The sequence below is a fragment of the Sciurus vulgaris genome (genome assembly GCF_902686455.1).
Source record: "Sciurus vulgaris genome assembly, chromosome: 7".
Classification (NCBI taxonomy): domain Eukaryota; kingdom Metazoa; phylum Chordata; class Mammalia; order Rodentia; family Sciuridae; genus Sciurus; species Sciurus vulgaris.
In genome coordinates, this window is record NC_136467.1 from 35,173,038 (window position 1) to 35,183,342 (window position 10,305).

Sequence of the window (10,305 nt, forward strand, 5' to 3'; positions counted from 1 at the left end):
TCACGTTTAACTCGGATTACTGAATATTCCAAACACCACACTAGAGTGTGCAGAGCACACCAGCCCCGTGGAGTGGTGGTGTGGTAAATCTGCATGTTCCTGGATGTATTTAAGTGATAGACTGGAAGGTAAATAGTATACTGGTTCTGTGTATTTGCAGTATTTCAATGTGTGGTCTGCTGATAACACTTTCAAGAAAAGTCTGTTTCCAGGGGTAGAAAAATGTATGAGAGGGAGGTGTCTTCCATATGAAAATTCCACATTAAAAGAAAATCTTGGAAACCAGATATGGCGATGAAGAAAGACTATAGAAATGGACTTATTATGATAAAATCTTGCTTTGACTAAAATAATTTGGAGATTGAGCACTTTTGAGTAGAAATTTCACAACTATAATGTTTTTTGAAAAGAAAGGGACAACTTAGTGATAACCTGTTTCAAAATATAAAAAGGGATGGGGATGTGGCTCAGGGACTGAGCTCCTTGGGTTCAATCTCTTGTATCAACAAGAGGGAGGGGGATACTAAAGAATTGAGGTAGGGTGGAAAAATGAATCACCTCTTAAACCATCTGTAGTTTTATTTTTAGTCCATGTGCATCTAGTAATCTTTAGCCCACAGCCACCCTCTCAATGCTCTTAGGTTTTCTTACACATTTTTCAAGAAACCCCACCAAAGGCACATGAGTCCACTAGGCTTTCCTACTAGCTGCTGCCACTGCATTTTATAAAGTAGTACTCTGAAGCCACATTTCTCCTACAAAACTCCTAAGAATGAACACTTCCTGGTAAACCTCAATAGCTTAATGAATAATAGGCTCATAGTGTGCAGAAAAATCCTTTTGACACCCTCTCTAAAACATGCAGTGAAACACTTACAATGGCCATCGAGCAATTTTAGGCATTGAGTGGTTTAGCATTCCTCAAAAAGAGTGATAAGGACCATAAAAAAAGAAATAAGCACATTCTTATGCCCAGTAGTAGTGATTTCTCATTTCTAAACTTAGATTCCAATGATTCAGCCAAAAATAGAAGAGGAAGAAAGATGGACTAGGTAAGAGAACCAAAAAGAAATTGGTTAAATTTCTTTTTAAAATGATAACTATTAGTCTCAGTAAAAACTGGGATAAAATGTCCTATAAATTGAGGATTATCTACACTGCAGTAGTCCAAGCAACTCCCAAGATATAAATACTTTTCTGGAATTGAGTGCTCAAAGTAAACTCAGGTAAATTATTTAATCTTTGCTAATGGCTGATATTTTTCCAGCTGAGAAGAGCCCAGCAAATGTAATGTGCCAGTAATGGATTTTAAATTTAGTTCCACACCCACTTTTGAAATAATGGATGAGAATCAACTGTTTCCTATCTCTCATCATCAAAGCAGCACTGCACTAGACACATAATGGGTTTTTGTTGTTGTTGTTGTTTTCTGTATCTGCCTGAGAAGTGTAAGTTTCCACTAGAACAAACTCATCATAGAAAAGTGCATGGTGGTAAGAGGGTGATCCTTCCTATAATCTAAGTTTAACCACCTAACATAAGGACTTTGAACCTAAGTTTTCCTATTCCTTAAGTAGAAATGAATTACCTATTTTCAAATATTATTGAGAAATCGATTGAAATAATTTCTAATATTAAGATTCTTCTCATCTATCACATAGATCCTCAACACATTCAGTTACACACACACACACACACACACACACACACACACCAAATTTGTTTTAATGATATGATCAAAAAAGAAAACTCATCCCCTGGAATCAAGAATTAACTTGAGAAAAATGTCAAACTATGAAAATCAACATTTTCACTCTTGGTACATCATAAACGTTGTCTAATGGATGGAAACAAAATTTTAATGAAACATGGAAACATATGTTGAAATGAAAATGAGTATTCTTAAGTAGGTCAGAAAACAAGGCTAAGAGAAGGCCTGTTAGAAATTATATGTGAAATTATACCCGTTTTTTGCAATAAATATATTCCATAGTACCCCAAAATCTGAGAAGGGGTCCTCAACCAAAAAATAAAAATGTCTTCGATGGGAAACAAATGGAATTGTTTGCTAGACTTTTATCTGAATTGCTTTGCTCCTGCTGTGAAATAGATTGATAGTTTTAAAGCCCCTGAGGTTTTTCTGCTGGCAGATGTGGTTGCTGTTTTAAAGTAGGGGACAAAGAAGAATAAAGGCAAAAGAGAAAATGATGTTTCTGATTTTATCCTTAAAATAAGAAAATAGGTAGAAGGAATACAAGAAAAAGAAAAAAAGGTAGTGGAAATACATTTTAAAATAAATTAAGATTATTTTATTTCACTGATTTGGAATAGCAGTTTGTCATATTTTTTCTTTTTCATTATGTATAATTGGCTAATAATGCAGTAGATCTAGCAGCAGAAAGCTGTTGCTAATTTCTTTTCTGTTCATCAAATGTGCAAGTGAGACTGCTAATCCCTCTCAAATAGATGTCTTATGATGTTAAGAATGATATAGCTACTTAAATATTTTATAAATTCTGTATTAACTTCCTGATGAGATAATAAACCTGATAAAATTCTTTCTGTCTAAGGGGCAGTGTCAGCATATCAGTTAAAAATGTTAGAAGGGAGCCAGGCATGGTTTCTCATGACTGTGATCCTAGCTACTCAGGAAGCTGAGGCAGGAGGATCACCAGTTTGAAACCAGCCTCAGTGACTTTGTAGCAAAATAAAAATACAAATGGCTGTGGTTGTAGCTTAGTGGTAAAGTGCCCCTGGGTTCAATCTCCAGTACCTAAAAAAAAAAAAAAAAAAAAAAAATTTTAGAAGGGGCATACTCTCCCTTCATTTCCTCTAGACAGATTTGTATTTGTATGATTGGAAAGGTCACCACATGGCTGATAGCAATCCAAGAAGTACTTTTTAAAAATATTCTGACAGTGTGTTTTGGTATGAGTCTACCACTGACAACAAAGACTTGACTGAAATGGAAGCATAAGATGGTAGTGGACGCACCCGTTCCACTGTCCGTGGTGCTGAACCAGTAATTTTGTTAGTGCCTGGTACTCAAAGTGTGATGAACGATTAGCCACAGGGACATCTCTGGAAAACAATGAATAGCAGGACCTCAGGCCCAAGCCTAACCCTATTGAATAATATTTGGCAATTCCACAACATCCCAAGGGATTCGTTTATATATTAGATTTAAGAAATGCTGCAGTAGTACAGAGTTCATGTCGCCCTGGGACTGACTTCCTGCCTACATCACCTGCATTCAGTGGTGTTATGCTCGGAGCATAGCCCTTGAATAAAACAGCTAAGTTAAAATTCCCCCTTGTGAATTAATTTTACCTAGGGATTGCATGATGGCAGATTAGAGGAAGGAGGTGCTTTTCACTGGCTCTACTGGAATTTGAATGACAGGAATATGGTTTCATGATGAGGTGGGTGTCTGAAGAAAAACCATTGTAAATCATTATTTGTCTGTCAGAGATTTGAAGAAGCCCTGAGATTCTGGCTTATTGAACAGAGGATATAAATGAATACACATGGCCCAGCAGGAGCAGTGGTATTGAGTCACTGCAAAGGAAGGGCAATATTACCAGATAGAGAAACACAGCAAACTTAGCATACAAAATGTGCTCTGTGTTTCCTAACTTCTAAGTGAAGAACTGAGGTGGAAACCCAGCTAGAGGAGTTTATGTCAAATCTTGTTCCTATAAGAACCTGATAGTCCTTATCAAATACTTCCACTCTGTCTCAGCCAGGGCTTACTGAGTAACCTAGTGCACACCTGGCAAATCACCATCCCTAACAAGTTTTAGAGAATAGTGGATCCAAGGGATTCCAAGACAGAGGTACACAAAAGAGTGCAACCTACTCTCCCTTTGAGTCCTGTTGCCCAACCTACTCTCCCTTTGAGTCCTGTTGCCCAGCCACCAGTGGCAAAGTATTGGGGGACATTTACCAAACAATGTGATTAGGGGAATCACACTGAATGTGGGGAAAAGGAGAGTTCAACCCAATTTCCTTTTGAGTTCTGTGATGGAAGAACCAACTGAAAAGTATAGGGGGAAATTGGCCAGGTGGGCCTAATTACATTCAGGCTGGAGACTTGTAAATCCATATTTGGGGGAGGGGTAGGCTACAGGCCTGCACCATTCACCCAGAGAAGACTGTCATCTACTTGCCCCACAAGTAGAACTCTAGGGAGACACTGGAAACCAAGATGCTCAGCGGAGATCATTCATTCAATCCTAGGGGTGTAAGGATTTAAATGCTCCAGAGTATATATTCCAAACAAAGGCCCAAAGTTCCATTAAGAGCTCAACCCCTGCAATCAGAACTTCCCCAAAGATATCTGCACCATTTCCAACAGGGAAGAGTAGTGATTTAACATCTGGACAAAACCCTAATAGAAGGTACTTCTAGTTCCATCCTCCGTGTACTGGTGAACAGTGAAGTTGAGAGTCATCTCAACCAGCTAACTTTCAATGTCCCCCAGCACACAGAGAGTCAAAAATCACAAAAGGAGGTTGAATTTAATATCAACCAACCCCAACTTCCTTTAAGAGGCCCATAGACCAGAAAGTAAAAGAAAGATAGTCTGGAATAGGATGTAAATACTTGAGTTCAGCTACCTCAGTGGAAAAATTTAGGCATTTTAAATTAAGAATTTTTCTTTTCTCCTTTTTCATTTATGTTTTGCTAGTTGTTGTTCTGGCTATATTTGCTGACTGGTATGTGTATATATATATATATATTTGTGGTTTTTTTCCACTATTTTATCATTTCCTTTTCTTTTATTAACCTTTTTACTATCTTGTTCTGTTTTTCTAAGAAGTAGTGATTTTTCTAACAAGTAGTGATTTTTTTCCTTTTTGTTTATTCATTTTTGTTTTGTTGTTTGATGTTAGAAGGGTTGATATTGTTGTATTTTCCTTGTTTGCTTGTTTTATTACTCTTACTCTCTTCATCTATCCCTGTAATAGCAGAATATCTTGTTTTCTCTTTTCTACTCCTTCACTTCCCCCTCTTGAGGGCCTTCATGCACTACCTTGCTTCCGTTTCCTCTACTCTCAAATTTTGAATAGTTTAATCTTCATGTTGCATTCTACCCCAACTTCTTTACTTTAAATGAACTTCATTTTTAACATTTTTTAAATCCATGTAGGTTATCCCTTTCAGGAATGCAACATGGTCTTCAGAGGAAGTCACACTATCATAACAGCTCCCTAAGAGTGAATCAAAACAGCAGTTCAACACCAGCATATTGAATCTACAAAGCTGAGAAGAATGAAGAACTCTTTCACTTGAAATAGGTGATCTGGGCTCTGAGATGAGGAGCCTGGCGACCCTGGGGATGTGGGCGAATGGGGAACTGAGACCTATCCAGCCAAATGTGACGATCCCAGCCTCACCTCTTCCAAGCCTAGAAAGAGCTGGAGGGCAGGCTGACACACTCCACTTTCCTCTTCCCAGCACATGGTCTGAGACTCCAATAAAGAGGGGGAGTCTCAGAGCTGTTCAACCAAGAAGGGAATAAAACCCTACAGAGAAACTCTGCCTCCAGACTTCCCTAACAAGTTTGACCACTTAGGGACAGGGCTAAGAATAAACAAACTGCATTATAACTGAAACCCTGGGGCATGGGGGACACTCATTTCAAGAACCTGACAAACAAAAATAAATAACAAACTGACTCCTAGAAAATGGTGGAGGGAAAATAGTAAGTCTCAAATCCTCTACAGTCCAGAATCAAAGCAGTAGAACACCTGAACCAAAAGCCAAATACAGTTTAAAAGCAATTTTTACTTTTCTTATCATTTAATTTCTCAACCAATCCAAGTAAATCACTCCAAATTGCCACTTAGATTAATGAACTGCTGGAGAACATTGTTAGTAAGTTAAAAAAATTTATTAGTATAAGGCATTGTTATGAAGTGGCTATAATTACTGCAGATTAGTATTTCCTCTCAAGATGGTGTTAGAATCTGGACTTGACAGTGAGTTCAAATTGATGAAAACATTGAAACCAAGACATTTGCCCAACCCAGGGCCCAGTAAAGAAAAAACAGTTCAGAAAAGTCTATTATATAAAAGTACAAGAGATAATTATCCTAGAAGATGTGTAGAAATACACTATAAAAAATAAAGGAAAGAAACCACCCCAAATAGCTCCCATTAACACCACAGAGAGGATATGCCAGAAAAAGAAAATACAAAGTAAAAATTAAAGTTTTCAATGAACTAAAAGAAGATATAGTGAATTACTAAGAGAGAATATACAGGAAGTAAAAGAACATTTCAATAAAGAGATAGGATTTTTAAAAAGAACCAAAGAGAAATCCTGAAAATTAAATAAATTAAATTAAATAATCATGTGAAAACATCACCAATAGATTAGGCAACTTTGAAGATGGATTCTCAGGCCCTGAAAACGAAGTATGTAAATTTTAAAATAATGTTGACATTAAAAAAAAGGTGTTAAGAGATCATGAACAGAATATCCAAGAAATCGAAGATAGCATTAAGACAGCAAATCTAAGAATCATTGATGTAGATGAAGGCAACAAAATACAAACTAAAAGTGGTCACAATCTTTTCAATGAGCTAATAGCAAATTTTTTTTTCAAACGTTAGCAATGAGATGGAAATCTAAATAGAAAATTCATTTAGAACCCCAAATAGTCAAGGTTATCTGTAAGACACATTATAATGAAAATGCCTAATATACAGATTAAGTCTATAATGTTATAGGCCAAATGAAGTAAATGAAGACCACATTTAGAAGTAAGACAATTAAAATTTCAACAGATTTTTCAGTCTAGGCGTTAAAAGCCAGAAGGACTGGGAACAATATATACCATACACTGAAAGAAAACAGGAGTCAACCAAGATTATAATACTCAGCAAAACTATCTTTTATAAATGAAGATGAAACAAAAACCTTCAATAATAAGCAGAAACTATCCCAGACTTCAAACTATGCTACAGAGCTATAGTAATAAGCTCTGTAATATAGCATGGTGTTGGCACCAAAACAGACACATAGACCAATGGTACAGAACAGAAGACAGAGATAAACCCACACAAATGCAGTTATCTCATACTAGACAAAGGCACCAATAACATTCACTGGAGAAAAGATAGCATATTCAACAAATAGTGTTGGGAAAAATGGAAATCCACATGTAACAAAATGAAATTAAACCTTTATCTCTCACCCTGCATGACTCAACTGTGGCTAAAAGACTTAGGCACTAGAACAGAGACCCTGTGACTACTAGAAGAAAAAGTAGGCCCAAATCTTCACCTAATTGGCCTAGGATCTGACTTCCTTAACAAGACCCCTAAAGGGCAAGAAGTTAAATGAAGAAGTCTGGAGGTTCTTCAGAAAACTTGGAATAGATCCAACACTTGATCCAGCAATCACATTCCTTGGTTTGTACCCAAAGGACTTAAAATCAGCATACTATAATGACACAGCCACATCAATGTTTATAGTAGCTCAATTCACAATAGCTAGATTGTGAAACCAACCTCGATGCCCTTCAACAGATGAATGGATAAAGAAACTGTGAGATATATATATATAAATATACACACACACACACACACACACACACACACACACAATCACACAATGGAATATTATTCAGTCATAAAGAAGAATAAAATTATGGCTTTTGCAGGTAAATGGATGGAGTTGGAGAATATCATGCTAAGTGAAATAAGCCAATCCCCAAAAAACAAAGGCCAAATGTTTTCTCTGATAAGAGAATGCTGATACATAATGGGGGTGGGGAGTGATAAGTGAAGAATGGAGGAATGTTTGATTGTGTAGAGGGAAATAAGGGGAGGAGAGGGGGCAGGGAGAAGGAAAGCAGTGGAATGTGACAAACATCTCTATGTACATGTATGATTACATGAATGGTGTGACTCTATATCATGTGCATCCAGAGAAATGAAAAGTTGTACCCCATTTGAGTACAATGAACCAAAATGCATTGTGCTGTCATGTATAACTAAATAGAACAAACAATAAAAAAATTCAAAAAAAGAATTAATAAATGGGATGGATTGAAACTAAAATGCTTCTCATCAGCAAAAGAAACAATCCATAACTTGAAGAGAGAGAACACAGATTGGGAGAAAATCTTTACCACATGCACCTCAGATAAAGCACTAATCTCTAGAATATATAAAGAACTCAAAACACTTAACACCAAAACACTAAATAACCCAATCAACAAATGGGCTAAGGAACTAAACAGACACTTCACAGAGGATATACAATTGATCAACAAATATATGAAAAACTGTTCAACTTCTATAGCAATTAGAAAAATGCAAATAAAAACTACTCTAAGATTTCATGCCATACCAATCAGAATGGCAATTATCAAGAACACAAGCAACAATAAATGTTGGTGAGGATATGGGGAAAAAGGTACACTCATACATTGCTGGTGTAAAGGCAAATGGGTGCAACCATTATGGAAAGTAATATGGAGATTCCTCAGAAAACATGGAATGAAATTACCATTTGGCCTAGCTATCCCACTCCTTGGTTTATACTTAAAATCAGCATACTATAGTGACACAGCTACATCAAAGTTTATAGCAGCTTAGTTCACAATGCTAGATTGTGGAACCAACCTAGGTGTCCTTCAACAGATGAATGGATAAAGAAAAAGTTTTACACACACACACACACACACACACACACAAACACACACTCACACTCAGATTTAAAGAAGAAGCAAAATATGGCATTTGCAGGCAAATGGATGGAGTTGGAGGACATCATGCCAAGCAAAATAAGTCAAACCCAAAAAACCAAAGGCCAAATGTTTTCCCTGATATGTGGATGCTAATGAACAATATGGGGTGGGAAGAGTTAGGGAAGAATAGAGTTACTTTAGATTGGTAGAGGGTAGTGAAGGGAGGGGAAGGGTATGGGGTTAGGAAGGATAGTAGAGTGAAACAGTCATTATTACCTCATGTACATATATAACTGCATGACTGATGTGATCCTACAGTATGTACAATCAGAAAAATAAGAAATTATTCTCCATTTATGAATGATTTATCAAAATGTATAAATGCCATCATGTATAACTAAGTATAACAAATAAAAAATTAAATTAAAAAGCAGAAACTAAATTCATAACCATTAAGCCTTCACTATAAAACATACTCAATGAAATATTTAATGCAAAAGAAATGAAAAATTAATATCTGAGTCAGTGTATGGATGAATCTCACTAGCATAATAGTCAAATAAAGGAGAATCAAACCTAAATTAAGCATTAGAAATAAATCAAAAGGACAGGAAATAAAAATTATCTCTCTATAATAGCACTCAATGTAAATGGTTAAACTCTTCAATCAAAAAATACAGATTGGCAGAGGAAACTGAAAAACAAGACCCAATCATGTTGTTTATAAGAGACTCACCTTACAGAAAAAGATAGACAGACACAGGCTAAAGGCGAAAGAATAGAAAAAGATATACCATGCAAATGGAAACCAAAAACAAGCACAAGTAGTTACTCTCATATCAAAGTAGACTTCAAGTTAAAATTAATCAGAAGAGCAAAGAAGTTAAGAGAAATATCCAGTAGTAAAATATAAAGATTACAAAAATTTATTCCCCAAATGTTAACATGTAACAAATCCTACTTAATATTAAAAAATCAAATAGACCATAATACAATAATACTGGGTAATTTCCATATACCTATCTCTCACACCAATAAATAGATCATTGAGATATAAATTAAGTAGACTCCACTCCTCAGAACTAAAAAAATACTATTAATCCAGCAGACCTAACTGATACCTATAGAATATTTCATCCATCAACAACTAAATTCCCTTTCTTCTCAATGGAATTTGGAACTTTTTAAAAAATAGAACACAGATCAAGTCTTGTCAAATACAAGAGAGGAGGGGAATTTCTTGCATTCTATCAAATCATAATGGAATGAAACTAGAAATCAACAATAAGAATAAAAACAAAAACCATTTTGACACCTATAGATTAACCAATATACTTTTGAGTGAGGAATTGATCATTGAAGAAATCAGGGAGAAAAACATTTTTAGAAACAAATTAGAACAGAGATACAACATAGCAAAATATCTGGGACATTTCTAAGAGGAAAATTTATAGCACTGAGTTCCTACATTAAAAAAAATAGACTCAGATAAATAATCAAATGTTATGCCTCAAGATACTAGAAAAAGAACAAATTTATTCCCATACAGAAGACAATAAATTATTAAGATCATAGCTGAAATTAATGAAACTAAGAATAA